Genomic DNA, 17,598 nt, shown 5'->3' with positions numbered 1-17,598 from the left:
AAATGAAATATCTTGCCGAATTTTCACATTTCCAGGCAAATCCCCCCCCCCCGAAAGTTAGCAAAGCCCTTTCCGAAACAAAATCGTAAATACGCCACTGGTAGTAACTAGTGCCGATAACCTAATGGATTCAGCCTGTTGCATACTAAATTACACAAGGTAAATTCGGACAGTTCTGAACGTAACAATACATAAAATACTGTAAATATATACAAACGAACGACTCATATGCCTAGAACGAATGGATGAAATCACTACGATTCGTGCTCCTATTCTTTCCTTTAGTTAGGGGCGGATCCATTCTGAATGTTTAGGGAGGGCAGTCGTTCGAAGTCAATAGGTTGTATTTTACGTTTATAATACAAAGGTGAAAATTCTTAGGATAGGTTTTATTTTTAAAATAAAAACATATTCAATTCTGGGGGGCGATCGCCCCCTGGATCCGCCCCTGCCTTTAGTGATCCATTATTGCACTCTATAGATCACTATATGAGCTCCTCCGTGGCTAAGCGGTTAGCGTATGCACCTTTGGCGTGGGAGACCCAGGTTCGATTCCCGGTGGGATTTCATGTGGTTCGGATTCCACGTTAATCAGTAGGTCCCGTCTCATGTAGCCTCGCTGCTGAAAGGGACATTAAACTCAAAATCAACTCAACTCTATAGATCACTATGAAAATCAGTGCCAAGTTCTGAAAGTTATGAAAATACTTCTGCAAACTACTTTTCATACTTACGTACAGCGAAATAAAATAGCTATAATTTCGCGATGTAAAGATTATTGCCGCTTAGGGCTGTAATTCCTTTATATTTTATTATTATTTCGCGAGCTTGTCGTTTCATGCCTTCTTCTTAAGCATCCACTTTTACCAGACTCAATTTCTTGTCGAATTCCAAATAGTACAAGAAAGGGTAGCACTAGAGTTCTATCCGCATACAAGATACTGTATCATTTATGCTGTGAAGTCTTATTAAAGTAGCTAAGTGTAATGGCTGGAAAACAGGGTCCCGATTACAAATGGGGCTCTGAAACAAAATCCCCATTACAAGCGGAGCTGGGAAACGAGTGTTCCATTGTAAGCGGGGCTGGGCAACAGATATCCCATTGCACGCGGGTTGGAAAACAGGGCCCTATTACTTGCTTCATGAGAGCTGAATACATAACAGTACAGAACACCGTTGTTGTATGTGCGTTTTATCTTATTTGCTTTTTCTTATTATTTGGAAATGACATTACAGCCACTTTTTCTTTAAAATTTTTTGGGCCCCCAAGAGAGCTATAGCTTGTTTAGCTTATACGCAAATCCGGCACTGAAGGTGACATCCTGTACTTCACAAGCAATAGGTATTACTTTCGATTGTAATGTAATAGGTTCTATGACTCTGTTTAACTCTGCAATGGACAATGATTTTAAGACAGATACTTGTAGTAATATAATGATGCCAAAAGTCGTGATTAATGAATTGAAGTTTAACACACACGCACAATCGTGCTATTGAAACGCCAGTGTTTGTATGTGCTGCACTGAAATAAAAAAGTGCTTTCTAAAAAGCCAACTAAATAATGGACAGAGCTGGCCAGTATTATCTATTGTTTCATTTTGAGAAAGAGAGGGAGGAGAGTAGTGCTTTGTGTCAAGGGCGCCGATCCTGGGGGCCCAAGGGGGCCCGGGCTCCCCCAAAGCCCATGTGCGCCCCCGCATTTTATTTATGAATATACAATATTTGGCATAATTTGAATTCAATTTGTCTTAAAATCCTCATGCATGCCTTCTGCATCTGAACGCCCCCCCCCTTAAATTTACAGAGAAATCGGCGCCCTTGCTTTGTGTTGGCGCGATAGCTTCTTATAAGAGGGTTTCAACTTGCAATTGTTTACAGCAATGTACCACATGTCTTACCCGTGTGGCATTAAACAGATTTGTAAAAACCCTTATTATAGCATTGTTGAGTTGATCTCTGGTGCGTTCAGAAGTCTTGGCGGTCGGTGCTTGTTCAGCTAATATGTCGAAAAAATTTAGCGATTTCTTCTCAGGCTCGGTGTCTTTCTTGTGTTCAAACAAGCGCGATTTTCAATCCGTTGATGTTAGTGATAATCCTTCTTCTTCAATGGGGAAAAAGACAAAAATACAAATACATGTGACAACTAGGATTCGCAATTTGAAGTGTTCGATTTTGAGGAAAGTGAAAATGAACTAGATGTTGGAGAGAGCGAAGACGACAGCATTGCATCTGAAGTTACTCATTTATATTTTTTGTCTCTTGCTTTCTTGTAATAAATACTTCAAAGATAAAAATGTTTGCAGCAGCCTATTTTATCCTTGTTTTACTTTACCTACTTATTGTGTATTTTATGTTATTAACGAAAAGTAGAGTATTATCTGTTAGTCTGCGTTGTTTGAACCTTCTTTTATTTCTATGGATTCATGTGCATTCTTGGAGGGAGAGGAGTGCATTCTTCGACTACACAGAACACACCGTTTATTATTATTTAAAAAGCTGAAAGTAGAGGTAGTGTGTGTGCCACGCGGAATTCGGTAGGTCGAGCATATTGCCACGAACTCCCGCAGCCCATCCTAAGTCCTGCATTTCTTCAGTCTTACCAGGTGAATGCTGGAATGGCACCTTCTATAAGGCCAACACAGCTGTTTTCCACATCCTTGTTTCTCCCCTATTTCGGTCTGAGCCTTAGCTAACTAAAGAGTATAAAAATTGAAATTTAATTATTGTCAAAAAATGTCTACATTGTCCAGTTCTCATTTTCGTTGTCCGCCCACCCAGCAACTAGGTCCGCCTCTTTCCGCCCACCCCATCAAGCGTTTCTGGCGCCGTCCCTGTCTTTAGTATATCTTTAAACGTACTACAAGTATGCCACTTTCATCTCAAGTCAGTAGTTGTATAGATCTGCCTTTTGTTATATATTAATCGAGTTAGGATTAAAATTCGATTGTTTGTGAGACCTATGATAATATTTTCAGAATGAGTTATAACGTTGAAAAACTGCATAGTAATGCTGCATATTTTCTTTGTGCCACATTGGAATTTAATGTAGTCTACCTTATACAGTCGGCTCTTATGATTAATTCAATGATCTGAACTCCTGCAGCATTACGCTAAAATCATGGATGTCTTTGAATTTTCGTCATCATTTCTATTTTTTTTTTTTTTATTACGAGCAAAATAAATATCATAAGCGGTATTTTACATAATACATATAGACGCAGATCAGTCAGTTGATTGCTTAAAGTTTATAGCAAAGCTTTTACATTTCTAAGACACTGGCGGTCTTAGAACAAAATCCATGGTTTTCCCATAAAATCTTAAATCTCTCTATATAAAAAGGGCAAAGTCCTGAGTGACTGAGTGAGTGAGTGACAGATCACCGTACAGGCCAAATCGCTTAAGCTACAAACTTGAAATTTGGACAGTTTATAGGCTTTGTGACGTAGGATACCACTAAGGAAGGACTTTGGGAAATTCGACGAGGAAGGGGGGAAATGGGGTGGAAAATATTGATGATTCTTGACGTTAGATACTTCAAATTTGATATTTGGGTTTCTCATTGAAAATAATTTGATACTTGTTTAAGTGCTTTTTGATATTTAAATTAGAAGGAGCAGGGAAGATATAGGAAGTAAAAGGGCGGGTGGTAATTGCAATTATTGCAACTAGTATAATAATATGCCTATATCTCGGAAACTTAAAGGGTTAGAAACATGGAATTTGGTATTTGGACTTCTCACTTAAAATAATTAGATACGTATTTCAACGTTATATATATATATATATATATATATATATATATATATATATATATATATATATATATATATATATATATATGGGCCAGAAGGGAAGAAAAAGGGCGTGAAGAAAATTAAGTGGGGATTACAATTACTGTATTAATATGTTATATCCTTTAAGGTTAGAGACTTGAAATTTGGTATTTGCATTTCTCATTGAAAATAATTTGACATGTGTTTCAGTGTTTTTTGACGTTTTAGTAAAAAGGAAAAGAAAAGAGAATGAAAGGAAAGAGAGTGGTTATTGTAATTATTATAATAACATGTCGATTTCTGGGAACCTCTGAAGGTTAGGAGCATAGAATTTGGTATTTGGACTTTACATTTGAAATAATTAGGTATGTACTTAAGCGTTTTTTGATGTATGTCTTAGAGGGGAAGTAAAGGGGCGGGGAGAAAAGACTTTTATATCTCGGAATCCTGGAATGTTAGAGAAATGAAACTTGTTATTTGAACAAAAATTCGTTATGAAATGAAATCCTTGAGTTTTACGTCCCACGTTTATGCCGGTTAGGCTAAAGGAGACGGTGATTATGAGAAATAAATGAAATGAAGAAAGTGGGAGGAAACGGGAAAACCCCGAGAAAACCCACGAGCACGGTGTTTGTCCACCACAAAGTCCACACGGCGCGATCTGGGATCGAACCAGGGACCCCAAGCTCCGAAGGTGAACGCTCTACCACTGACCCACCGCGGCCCCTTAAAAATTCGTTATGTTTGCAGGCGTATGATGTGCGAGGCCGTAGACCGAGCAAATGTGTGGGTTGGGGGAAAAGCCCCCATGTACTCGCACTGAAATTCGGTATGTCTCGGGATACCAGATTGTTATTACATACAATTTGATATTGAACTGACATTCGGTATGGTTGTAGGTTTACGAGGTACGAGGTCATAGGCCGATCAAATGAGATATCAGAGGGTCTAAGGGCAAATCCCCAGACATTTCTTTTTAAATTGATTATGATTAGAGGCTTTTGTGGTGCGAGGCCCTAGTAACGGGGTCTAGTGGCGAAGCCCCCAACTAGCCGAGGTCTATTAAGTATATAAATGTATTTGCGTAATGACTGGAAATTGCATGTATGCCTGTGGACAAAATTGCATAAGTAGCCACGAGAAATGACAATCCTTTAAGATAAAAATTTTAAAAAGCTACCAAAATGTACTCTTGAATGAGTTGTATATTATGTTTGCGCAGGGGCGAATCCAGAACGGACTCCTGGAAGGGGCGGTTGGGGATGCTAGCAGTGAAAAATTACTTAGATGATCTGAAATTTCCACAAATTACTACTAAAGTACACTGTTAATGGTGGCGCTGGGTAGGGGCGAACGACTTTTCGCCCTCCCCCTGCATCCGCCTATGTGTTTACATGAATGATATAGCTCCTTATACAACCTATGCAGAGTTAAAGTAGTGGATTACTAATTACAAAGATACGTGTTACTGCTCGTGCCTCCATATGGTATTTTGTATACACATACAGTACATTAATACATTGATTTTGATACATTAATTGCCATTTAGAACTTCATCTCTACTACATTGTTAATTCTAACTGGAGTGGTACGGTCACAGAGAAACGTATTTTTAAAGAAAGAAAAAAAAAACTCATCAGGAGCAAGAAAAGGAAGTTGCTCCTTAATTTGATTTGATCTATATTTTATGGGCTGTTCCATTAGCAATGGCCTAGCCCATCACGACTAGGAAATGGCCTCATTCAGTGACCACAATAACTCAGAAAAGAATTAGAAAAGTAAGCAGCCTGAATCTAATGAAGAAGCTTGGGCTTGAGACTAAGGTTTCATCCCAGCATTTGACTAGTGTTACAGAAAACAAAGGACAAATTTCCATCAGGACGACCGCTTTAAAAAAAGATTTACTACCTTTTCGGTCAAGTATTTCCACTAGAATCGAATCTCATAATGAGATTGCTCTCACCTAAGTCGACAGTTTTACTCAATCAAATTTGGAATGAAGAGAACGCAAGGCTGTCACACGATCAGATACCAAAAGTGTCTTAAAATCTTATTTTAAGCATAGGAATGAAAATCACTTTGTCAATAATTTCGAAAATTTTGCTGATTCGGAACACCCGAATTTTCTGACACGGAGTTTCGAATCCGAAATTTCGGATCCGGATCCAAGATTCGGTTTCTCGAATCCGGATCCAAGATCCGAAATTTCGGATCCGAATCCAAGATCCGGTTTTTCGGGTATGGATCCAAGATCCGGTTTTTTAGATCCGGATCCAAGATCCGAAATTTCGGATCCGGATCCAAGATCCGTTTTTTCGGATCCGGATCCAAGATCCGTTTTTTCGGATCCGGATCCAAGATCCGAAATCTCGGATCCGGATCCAGTGTCCGGATATCCGGATCCAAAAATATCCGGATCTGGCCATCCCTACTACCTATGACAGATAATGCGGCGTTGCCATTTTCACTTCGTGGCTAGGAACATATAGTAGGCTATGTTCAGAGGTCTTCCTCATTGCTTCTGAAACAGTTTCAATATCCCCCTTCACTGCCTGGTTTCGAAAAAATGAATACACGTTTAATAACATTGTTTTCTCACCAGTAGAAAGAGGTTTCCCTTTCTTTCTTTGTTTCTTATAACAATATGGAGAATTTTCAGTCATTCTCTCAAAAAAACAGCACTATAGCAGTTAAACACAAAATTAACTAATAACAACACTAATAATAAAATAGATAACACAAGAAGTAACTATAACAAGTAAAATATAGAAAATAAAACAAAACAGAAGATACGCGCACCAAAAATAAACTGAACTAGCACAGATCAAAATGAATGAAAACTGTCATGCGTAGCGCTTCCGACGACCAGTGACGTGGCAACAACTGAGCTCATGTTGCCAAACTTACCCTATCGTACGAAGTTTAACTGATAAAGAATGAGTTTGCATACCTCTATTGTTATTCTAACAATCAGTCTTACTTTCTTTGTTTATCTGCTGCAAAAGTTTCTACATTTTAAAAAGTTTTTCGATACTCTGATATTTAAGTGAGAGTAAATTTGACAATCTTACTTGCGTCATGTTTTTTATTTTGTCATCGGCTACAGTTAGGGTTGCAAGTACTTATATTATTGTGCTAGCTGAACGTACTAGCTACGCTGGACACTCGAACAATTTATAAACTGCCACGCGAGTCAACTCTACAGTTTAATTTGTTTTTACCACAATCTTGGAAAACATTTTAAATTCTGTCACTAACTGAAATGAAATGAAATCTTTAAGTTTTACGTCCCACGGTTATGCCGGTGAGGCTAAAGGAGACGGTGATAATAAGAGATGAATGAAAATGGTGGAATGAAGAAAGTGGGAGGAAACGGGAGAACACCGAGAAAACCCACGAGCACGGTGTTTGTCCACCACAAAGTTCACTTGGCGGGGGCTGGGATCGAACCCGGGAACCCAAGCACCAGAGGTGAACGCTCTACCACTGAGCCACCGCGCCCTCCTGTCACTAACTGAATTCACCAAAACCATTTTTGGTTTTAAACTGGCTCGTTTTTCTACTAATAAATCAACAAACCTAACACTTTTAATAAACATATGATACCAGGGCCGTAACTTGTGAAGGGGGGCAGGAGGGGCAACTGCCCTCCCAGAGAAGCTCCCCGCCGTTTGAAGGGAGTCCATTTTAAGACAAAATTTTCTTACTAGATATACGATATGAACATGAAGTTATAAATGAAGCATCAAACAAGTTCACTACATTACATAAATAAAACAGCACAGAAAAGATAAGTCGTGGGCTCATTTCAGTAAAAAAAAAAAAAAAAAAAAAAGTCTACTATTGGGTGTCCTAGAAATAAGATTTATTCGTATAGCTTTGAGGTTTGTCAATATTGTCCCCTTAATTAAATTGTCATGTATGAAATGGAACCAGGGGCGTACTAACGGCCCAGCAGACCTTGCGGCGTGGGAGTACCCTCAGGCTCCGGGGGTGCATAAAGTGTAAGATAAAGATGGAAAGAGGGGTCCCAAGAATTAGAAAAACAATTTTTCTAGTTGGCCCAAATACGCGTATTAATGATTGCCCCTCCCCCCAGAAAAAATCGAAGTTACGGTGCTGTATGATACTGATTCTTAGAATTGGATTTGAAGATAGAATTGCATTCCTTTTCTATCAAGGATAGTGATGGGATTTTTAACGGTAAATATTTTTCGGGTATATACCTTGGGTAAATACCCAGGTATTAACCCAAATTGGGTAAATATACGGGTATTTTTCATTTTCAATACTATATGTGGAACAGACGTTTTTTCGCAGTACGTAAAAATAATGAAAAAATAAGAGTAGATCCAGTAGAAACTAGAACAAGTATTAAAAGGCAGTAAATTTATTATTTTCATTAATATAAATGATTTATGTTGTCGTTCCTGTTTTGATAATAGTAACATAAAACAAGTGTGTTTCTCCAGAAATCATATTTTGAAAACTGATGACTAAAAAGACAGTATTTATTTTTCTACAAATAAAGAAACTAAAATAATACGTGGAACGTAGGTAAGTACTTTTCTTTCGATGAACAATATAAAAGTGACTATGGGGAACATTTATTAAAATTGGCATATTGAATATTGAATTGAAATATTTTTCTCGTGCATCATGCATGCTTTATTAACTAGAAATGAAACAGTAGGAATATATATGCGGGGACTTTCACACTTAAACTACACTTGCTAGCTAAACATCAAACTGTGATAAAAACTGAGCTGTCTGAAGCCAAAATAAAGTAACTGTATTTTCATGTTTTGCGGGAAATTAGCATTCTTGGATACAAGCAGATAAAGGGCCATTGAAAATGGACTTCAAATGACGGTTACGTCAGTTTCCTTAATTAGTTTCTGTTACGATGGCATTAGATCCATACGCGTAATTGAAATGATTTTAAGCTTTAATTCAGAATTCGGCAAAATGCAGTTAGTTCACTCTGATTTCAGACATCTCAATTGGCAACATCATCCACGCCATTTCTATCATAAACCTAATAAAATAACAAATGAACTACAGAACATTCAAGATTTAGCAACATTCTCCAAATATTGTCTTCATCTATCTATCGCTGCCGATGTCTTCATCTATCTCACACACGGAATAAATGTCACTGTTAGTGTCTTCTTCAATGGTTTTCCTTGGTACTATAGTGCATTTCAAATGTGATGAACTTGTATCTTGCGATAACGTATTTTCTAAGTCCTTCTGCTGCTCTGACTCAACAATCTTCTCTGTCTCTTTACGGTGTGTTGATACTTTCGGTTTCTGTTTCCAGTGAAGCAATTTCCAGTTAAAAGCAATATACGTAATTTTTCCGGCTCTGGAAGTAGTCAGTCTATTCCTTGACTTAGTGTGAATTTTTGAGAATGCACTAAAGGATCTTTCTGTGGCGGCTGATGATACCGGCGCTATTAATATCCGCTGTGCAACTTCAGATAAGTCGGTACTTCCACACAAACTTTGCCACCGAACTACTGGGTTCATTTCACCAGAACTTGGCCAAATAAACTTCTTGCCCCACAAACCTTTTTTTGCCTTGTAGTGTGCAAAATCCTTCATCACATTTACAAGATTTGCTTTCATGTTTTCTGCAACCTTGTGTGTGAACTCCAATCCATCAACATGTTGTTCTGGAGTCAAGTCAAGCCCCTGTGATAATGGATCTAGCAATGCTGCGGCATAGTGAAACGGTTGTAGTGCTTTAACTTTTCTGCTTTCGAAATTATGAAGAATATTTGTTTCTTCTGCTTTGGACAATGGGAATTCGGGAACAGATCTTCTTAATTGCTCTTCGATTTCTTTGACACCAGGAAAAACTCGGTGTATGTTACATTCATCAGATTCTAATATATTTATCTAGGACACTATTGGTTTGAGAACGTATATTAGCTTTTCAACTGTCACCCAGAAACCTTCATCGTCAAGTAACCTTGCTTTGTGGTCTTTGATAAATGCTGTATCTTGCAGTAGTTTCATGAACAGCTAAGTTCTGTAGGGTGACTTTTGTAGCTTTCAAACTTTCAAGAGATTTTAAGTAGTTTCCCCAACGGGTTTTACATGGAAAAGTAAGAGAAGTGTGTATGTTTTTCTCATTGTTAATTGCACGAAAAAGTTTATTCAAGACCTGAGTATTTCTGTTTTAATTATGTATATAACATTTGCCATAAATGATGAAATTGAAATACACTTCAAAATATCACTGCAGACAAGGTTCAACATATGTGCTATACATGACAATGGTTGCAAATGGGGATACTTTTTCTTCGTTAAGAGAAAAAGCCTTGTGCATATTTGCTGCATTATCGCAAATGAGAATAAAGAACTTACTTGGGACGTATTTTTCAATGACTTTAAATGCTTGATCTCTAATGTACTCAGCAGTGTGACGGTTATAATTCGTGCTTATAAAGTGAACAAATATTTGATGAGGGTTTGTAATAATGAAATTGATTATTCCCTCATTGAGAACATTATTCCAACCGTCACATAGAAGATTTAGGTACTTCGAATCTTGTAGCTCTACACGCAGCTGTGTTTGCATTTCATGAAACTGGGCATCAAGTTGCCAAGTTGACAACGACTTTCTATCTGGAAGTTTGAATGAAGGTCTTAGACGCTTGAAGAAATCTGAATCGAAATCGAAATCTGAATCGAAAAAAAAAAAAGATTGAAATGGCTAAAGTAAAGCCGTTACATTAGTTACACAAGTAGTTAAGTGTTCTTTGCCATTTGCAATTTTTTTCTGAATTTCTAGACACGTTATAGACACTTCTGGCGACCAAACTACTCCCTTCTGGCTCAACCCAAAACGGAATTTGATACGTGATAACGTAACTCATTAACCCATTAACTACGCTATGCATATATACTTACGTTTTCATCAGCTGTCGTTGTATCCATTCGTGGAGGAGCTCCTCTTATATAAAACTGGCATCAAAGTTTTATCAGTCACACTCGCCACTAAAGAGTCATCAATGCTCTTATTGGTACTACAACTTGGCGTAGGTGGTTCACTTTCATTCACTTGTTTCGTCCCAGTATTTAGCCAACAATCAGACAAACCTTTTCCTTGTAAAGCTTTTGAAATTGTTTTCCTCAAACCTTCAAGACACTTGAAACACTTATTCACATGATCTGACATTTTATTTACGTTTGCGTGTTTATAGTTTTTACCACAGTACTTGCAGTTTACTGATTTATCGCTACGTACATTGTATGCGCTCCAAACATTACTTTTCCTTCTACCCATTTTCAGATATAAATTCAGGTAAGAGGCACGTTTACTCTCAACAAATCTCAAGCTAACATCAGTACTGAACTAAATTAGAAACGGAGTTGATTGAAACTGTTACCAGATATAAATTGAGTTTCCAGTGTTGAAAGTTTGCATCTTTCTTTAACCACATTTGGTCTGGAAGATATTATACTGCTATTTTAGAATTCACTATGTCTTCTTATTATGTAATCTTGCATTTTGTTATAAATACCCATTTTTTGGGTAGGTAAATAAAATTTCGGTATTTACCGGGTATTTACCCAATTTTTATTTACCTACCCAGTGGGTAAATACCCAAGCCCCATCCCTAATCAAGGAGGGTGTAAGAAAATTGAATGTTAGAAGGGTGTTGAATCTGAAGGGAATTATAAACAACTAAAATTGCAAGGCTATCTGCTTATTAAAAGAAAAAAGAAAAGAAAAGGCGAATTTCAGTTTTCTAAGTTGAGTGGCTAGTGAAATACTCTTTTTTTCTTGGTATAGTGTCATAATCAAAGTCATGGGCGTCTCTGGCGGGGGGACGCGTCCCCCCAAAAATTTTGAGTGACATAATCTAAAATTCCGCTGAGATACTAGCAGTTAGATCATTTCCTTTGATGTCCCCCCCAAATTTTACATGCCAGAGACGCCAATGATCAAAGTAATATGATAACAATCTCAATTGGCATTGAGGTCTAATACAAACCGATGTTTTAAATATCTACATAAAGTGACTTGTGTCATTCACTTCCCACTTGTTCCACGAATAGAGGCAACCGTAACCTTGTTGTACGAGACTATATGCACATGTTTTTAATCTTTTCTGACAGAAAAGTGCACTTTTTGCTACTGGCTACACTGGTTTGATGCGTCTGACGTATTTCCGTTTTATATTCTTCATAAGGTGCAGCGTTGCCAGATCTAGCATAATGATGCCAGATCTAGCATAATTGGCATGTCTTTAGCATCTAGCATCTTACTTTTAGCATCCTGGCCAAATCTAGCATAATTTCAGCAAGTTTATCAAAAAGTCGAAAAACATGGAGATGTCATGCTGTCCTATTGATTCATACAATCGGTAAACCATACAGGCAGCCTTATTGTTCGAAGGAAGTTCGAAACGGCGGGAGGTAATCCCTTTACCGATACCTTTGGAGAAGGGGCGTGGGAATAAAAACAATTTAGTGTTTCTGAAAATGAGATTTATTGCAGACGGTAGCTTCTTGATGAAACATATAGCACACAAATGCAGGTGACTCAAATGCCTTTCGGCATGTTTTTGATTCAGTCCACTCCAGAGATGCATTTTTTTTGGTAGCTCCACCGAGGGTTTTCTAATCCTTTGACTGCGAGGTCATTTTTTTTCAAAATATGTAAATAAACACTCATTTATACGACATATTTTTCTTTCTTTATTCTTCCTAGAAGCCAAAATCTGTGAGTCTGGCTATGACTGCACTAGTTTAGTTGAGTTACAAAGATTTGGTGCGTGAAGTATTGAGTTCTATCCTCGTATTTTTGTACTCTGCGTATTTTAAGGTACGTTATTGCATCTCAACTTTGGTTTTCTTTTCTTTAAAAACTTCTGAATTAGTAATTATGAGGATCTAGCATAATTTGACCGAATCTAGCATAATTTCGATCAGGTTTTGGAATAATTCCGAGCTGTGAGTCTGGCAACGCTGATAAGGTGAAACAGAGAATAAGTTATTTGAGTTCTCTGTTTCATCATGTCCACGCAAAGCCAATTCAAATTCCCCACAAAATTTAATTGCATCAATAATGCGTGACAAAATGTATCTATTTTTAGTAACAAGTTCGTTATGTCTGCACCCTGTAACCATCATCAAGCTGTACCCTGATATCCGTCTTCCCCAACACAGCGAAACTCATTTCGTTATCCAAATGACATTTTGACAAGCTATGTTTTTTTTTTGCTTTTTTCAGGCAAATGTTTCAAGTCCCGTACACCAATTTTAGTCCACATATCTTCTCTACCGAACAAAATGCACGGAAAGCAAAATAGTTACACGACACCCACACATCCATTCCCACTTTTCGTACACGCTTTTACTGAAACGTCTATTGTACGTTCTATTTTTATCTTTGAACACTTGGTTTATGGATAGCTCTGGTCTTGATGGGCCTAATTCTTTTGCTGAAAGACGATCTTGATAATCTAGGTTTTTAGTTTGTAAGTATCTTACCTGATTCATCTCACACGAATTATGACACTACACAAACTAAGCACACTACTCACACTGACTAGGCCGGAATAAGCGCTAATAAGACCATAGAGTTTTTTTCTTTTTCTCTTTTTTTTTAAGCCCGCTCGCCAGTGCCCGCGCTGTCTATTTCATTGTTAAGGGGGTGGCAGTTTCATTCGGTCGGGTGCAAGCCATCGCGAACACATTTCAAGGCAGGTTAAGGGTTGCCATGTTATGAACAATTGTTAAGATGGGGGATAAAGAAAAGAAGAAAACTACTGCAACAGTAAACGACTACTAAATTTTTAACAGAAAACAGAGTGACCATTCTTTTGAATCCTGCCATCGTTGAAGATCAGTAGCGTGATATTCAGGGACGTATTTTTAACATTTTTGCCGCCTTCGAGCCATTGTAAAAATGCCGTCCCGTCAATAACAATAAATTAAATACCAGTATAGCAAGGGCGCCCATGTTGTGGTTTCCAAGGGAGGGCAAGTATAAGCGACGTTTCAAAAATAGTTTCAAATTTTGCTGTAACTAATGTAAAAATTCTATTGGATTTTCAATAGTTTGAAGTACAATTTCCTCTGGGGGCGAGCGCTCCACCTTGCTCCCCCTGATGGGCGCCCTTGCAGTATAGAAATTCTGACACAGTTGCTGATTATGAAACCAAGTTCATGAGATCAGGCAAGTTCAAGAATAATAATACAACATTGAAACATTCAATTTCTTGCGTTGGCGGCTCGGTTGATGTTTGAAAACTGTAGGTAATTCTGGAAGTTTATCAACAATGGAAATGTTTTAAAATTACGATAAAAGAATAAGGTGTCAACAATACGAGAGCGGAAATAATTTATGTAAATTAATAACTAGAATGTTAATTACTTACTTCTTGCCAAGCAGATTTATTTATTTATTTATTTATTTATTTATTTGATATTTACAAACGCAATAATCCCGTGTCATATCACCATAACTAAGCATAATAAATAAATACCTGAAATTTCCAAAGCTGGTACTAAAAAAATGATCTCAGAAAACTCGCCGTCCCAGACCATGACCCATGTTGGCCCCATGTGTAAAAACGCCCCTGATTGACATTTTGGGTAACGAATCATTTATTTGTTTTCAACAACAATTTGTTTCAACTACTATATGTCCATTTCCTTCAATTATGTGTGGTTTCTTAATTACTTTTCTGGGAAACATTATATACGTAAAGTGTAGCTCATTATTTGAAAATACGATTGCAGATGCCGATTGGTAACCTATGCGTGTAAATTTTAGGTCAATGTATTGTAAATTAACTGCACCATGGTGGCAACCCTTAATATGTCATTCGCTACACCCCCTTTTTCATCCCCAAATTCTGAAAATGGCTTGACCCACCTTCCCCTTCCCCATCCTTTCGTTCCACTCTGTACAGAGTTGAGTTTCCTTGTCGCGACCTTCTTACCGCTGTATGTTCCATAAGACAGAGCACAGCGCCTCATGCGACAGGTCTCAACATTACTGTGCCCATTTTCAATGGACATAGCCATAAGATCCCCTGCCACCTCTGATGATAGGGCTATTGTCAAAGCATAGAATTGTAAGTCCGCAGCCAAAAAACAACCGTCGCTGTGTTGCCAAGTTTCGTCTATCCTACGAGAGCGCATAACCACAGCCTCCTTCACTCGCAAACACGGCTGTGGCGGAACAAATCCAAACATTACAAAAGAAAAAAAGGAAAAGAAAGAAAGAAAAAAGTTTCTGTTAATGTATTAGTACTGATTTAATAATTGCAGTTCTATTTAGACCATGAATGGCAGGGCACGTGACCGGGTACCCCTTAAACAGATCCGCCACTGCTATAATCACAATGTAATTACAAAACATATGTACAATGAGCTAAACATTAAGTGACCACATGAAGCGGTAATAAAAAGGTTGAGTACACTACCAAAAGGAGTAAGGGTACCGTGTGATAAAAGCTTAGAACGTCAACAGAGTGTGTATTGATGGACACCATCACAGAGACCGCGCCTAAAGGTCTGTGTTCGATTCCTGTCGAAAGAATCGGGTTGTAACATCAAGTATGGAGGGCCACTGGTTCGAGTCGGTACGACGTTTTCGACACCACGTGATATGTGGGCCTGGGGAGAGGGGGTCGGTATCACGTTGTGTGTGCTTAGGACCACTAGGGTGAGACTAGGTTTCGGCACCACGTTGTGTGCCTATGCTACTGAGGCTTACCTGGGCTCAGTGGCACAGCGCACACTAAACGCTCTTTTCCAGATGAGGTTTCCATACCTACAAATCTAGAACGTATCCTCATGTTTATTTTAAGAGGCAGATTATTAGAGTAAATGAAAGGTACACAAATTTCGTGGAGGAAATTGTGAGCCAAAGGAAACATTCATTAATAGCAAAGGTAATGTGTGAGGCTCAATGCGAGTACCTTTGTTTACTAAAATGAATCTAATTTGGAATTTAGTTTCTAGAAAAATTTTGATTAGTGTCGGACTGAAAACAACACCTAGCCTAAATCAGATATTCAGACGGGAGAGCAGAGTTATAGGCATTTGTAAAGAAACCGCAATAGATTCAGATTTATGTCAATGAATGCTTACTACTTACGGACTTAAAGTTTTCCATTCCAGTTCGCCGTAATTGGCACCAACACTCACACAAAAACTTTACTACTACATAGTTTGTAGAAATTGTTCGGTGGCACTTGTTTAGTCCATAAATATGAATGGAAAGTCCTCTAATTCATTGGACATCAAAATTGCTAGAAGTTCAATCCTGTGCGGTGACCAATAAGGTGTCGGGATCCCAGCATCGTAGTCGGCTAGCAATCGTCTTTTCCCTTCTCTTCTGTGAGGGCGATGTTTTTCGGCGGCTTCCCTCTTTTTGGGAGGACGTCGAGGGTATTTTCTAAATACTCTGAAGGATCCAAAGAATTGTAAAACAGTCTTTTTACGTATTGAATATCTTCTTCCTCATATTAAATTTGTCTTTCGATAATTAAGCTAAACAAATAGGATGAGCTCGCACACGGAGATCTTGCGCGACACACTTTTGGAGGAAGAAAGATTAATGTTACAAATCGTTGGTCATATTTGTAGCTTCGTATGGCGTTCTTCGAGCGATGAAGCGTTAATATCTCAGCAAATCGATTTCCTGGCGATGAAAAAGGTATCCTCAATGCATTTCTATTTTAGGTTTGCAGTTTCGTTGATTTTATTTTTCAATCTTCTGCTCTCTCTGCATGTCTGTTTCCCGGCTAATGTTGAAGGCCGATTGAATGAAGTAAGAAACGTAATCGTTTCTATGCAATGAAAATTAATTTGGAATAGTCGCGTTTATCTCCGATTATTTCCTTTTTATTCGTTCTTATTTATTTTTGCATTCTTTCTATAAATTACAAATTAGATGAGTTTTACGATACTATAAATTATTAAGCTTTAGAAAAGTAGAGGGAAAAAGGAAACCAATCTAGCATATTTTACAATTAACTTCTTTTATATTTTTAATCGATGTCTGTGCAAACCATTAAAACATTTCGAAATTACAAATGAAATTGTTATTTATATACAAAAATAAATTAAACAAACGATGGGGCAATTTATGGTTTAATCAAATATGATGGTGGTTGCTATGATTTACAAGAAAGCAATTTTCTGTTGGCACTGGCATCGAAACTATTTGTGTACAAAGAAGAATTTCGCATAAGTATTTACTTGATTTGTTATTATAGTTCACTAATAATTAAACTATTATATATGCGTGTAGAAGAGGTTTACGTCGACCTTTGGAAATATTACGGAAACAATCACTGCACATATCTATCTAGTTCAATTGCACATACGCGTATGCTGATGAACTACGTAACTGAACGTGTTTCAAACACTGAAGTAGCAACACTGAATGCTAAAATTATGGTATAAGAGACCATGACGACATCTCATGAGAAGTAGGTAAACTAGAACTGGGGTTGTGTAAGTATAACTGAGTCACGTTGTATGTGGATGGTAGCGACATCCAACAGCGTAGCAGTTTAGCGTTGCCTTGACGCTAACCATTTCTGAATGTGCCCACTTCATTGCAAATTCAAATAATTTAGATGGTACTGGCACTCTGCGTCTAGGAGACCCTCTCCCAGTGAGCTTGTTTGTAAATTCAGTCCGGTTTCTTTCTCTGCTTTTGTGTGTGTAAATGTGAGTGTGTGTGTATGTGTAAGATAGAGAGAGGCAGAGAGAGAATTTGAATTATAAATACCTTTAATTGTTAAATATGTTATATTATAGTTATCCATTTTGATAAAGTGGA

Source organism: Thermobia domestica, chromosome 9 (genome assembly GCF_964235325.1).
Source record: "Thermobia domestica chromosome 9, izTheDome1.hap1.1, whole genome shotgun sequence".
Classification (NCBI taxonomy): domain Eukaryota; kingdom Metazoa; phylum Arthropoda; class Insecta; order Zygentoma; family Lepismatidae; genus Thermobia; species Thermobia domestica.
Note: the sequence above shows the minus strand (reverse complement) of the source record.